Here is a 1537-nt window from a genome sequence, read left to right on the forward strand (position 1 = left end):
CAGCATCTTTACCAGGAGTAGATGCCATCTCAAGAAATTACTTTCTTTGCTCATCCATAAGAAGCAGCTCTATATCTGTTCAAGTTTTATCATGAGATTACGGCAATTCAGTCACATCTTCAGGCTCCACTTCTAATGCTAGTTCTCTTGCTGTTACCACCATTTCTGTAGTTACTTCTTCCACTGAAGTCTTGGCCTCCTCAAAGTCATCCACGAGGGTTGGAATCAACTTCTTCAGACTCCTGCTAATGTTGATATTTTGACCTTCTCCCATGAATCATGAATGTTCTTCATGGCATCTATAATGGTGGATCCTTTCCAGAAGGTTTTTCACTTTACTTTGCCCAGATCCATCAGAGGAATTACTATCTTTGGCAGCTATAGCCTTACAAAATATACAGTCGGCCCTTGAACAACACAGGTGTTAGAGGTACTGACCCCCTACACAGTCAAATATCTGAATATAACTTTTGATTTCCCCAAAGCTTAACTACTAATAGCCTGCTGTTGACAGGAAGCCTTACAGATAACAGAAACAGTTGACTAACACACATTTTGAATGTTATATGTATTATACATTATATTCTTATAATAGAGTAAGCTAGAGAAAAGAAAATGTTGTTAAGAAAATCATAGGGAAGAGAAAATATATCTATGCTTTATTAAGTGGGAGTGACTCATCATAAAGGTCTTCATCCTTGCCATCTTCATGTTAAGTAGGTTGAGGAGGAGGAGGAGGAAGAGGAAGAGTTGGTCTTACTGTCTCAGGGGTGGCAGAGGCAAAAGAAAATCCACACATAAGTGAACCTGTGCAGTTCAAACCCATATTGTTCAAGGCTCAACTGTATTTCTTAAATAATAAGACTTGAAAGTCAAAATTACTCTTTGATCTATGGGCTGCAGAATGGATGTTATGTTAGCAGCATAAGAAAAACATTAATCTCCTTGTGCCACTCCATCAGAGCTCTTCAGTGACCAGGCACTTTGTCAAAGAGCAGTAATCTTTTGAAAGAAATTTTTTTTTTTTGGAGCAGTAGATTTCAACAGTGGGCTTAAAATATTCGCTAAACCATGCTATAAACAGATGAGCTGTCATCCAGGCTTTGTTGCTCCTTTTATAGAACACAGGCAGAGTAGATTTAGTATAATTTTTAAAGGCCTTAGTATTTTGGAGATGGTAGATGAGTATTGGCTTCAATCTAGTCGCCAGCTGCATTAGTCCCTAATGAGAGAGTTAGCCTGCCCTTTGAAGTTTTGAAGCCAGGCGTTGAGTTCTCCTCAATAGCTATGAAAGTCTTAGATGACATCTTCTCCGGATACAGTACAAAGCTGTTTCATTTACTTTGAAAATCTGTTGTTTCGTATGGCCATCTTCATCAATGATCTTACCTAGATCTTCTGGGTAACTTGCTGTAGCTTGCACATCAGCCCTTGCTGCTTCCCTGTTCACTTTTATGGTATGGAGACAGCTTCTTTCCTTAAACCTTATGAACCAACCTATACTAGCTTCCAACTTTTCTTCTGCAGCTTCCTCACC

This window comes from Propithecus coquereli, unplaced genomic scaffold (genome assembly GCF_000956105.1).
Source record: "Propithecus coquereli isolate 6110/MARCELLA unplaced genomic scaffold, Pcoq_1.0 Scaffold48, whole genome shotgun sequence".
NCBI classification, from domain to species: Eukaryota; Metazoa; Chordata; class Mammalia; order Primates; family Indriidae; genus Propithecus; species Propithecus coquereli.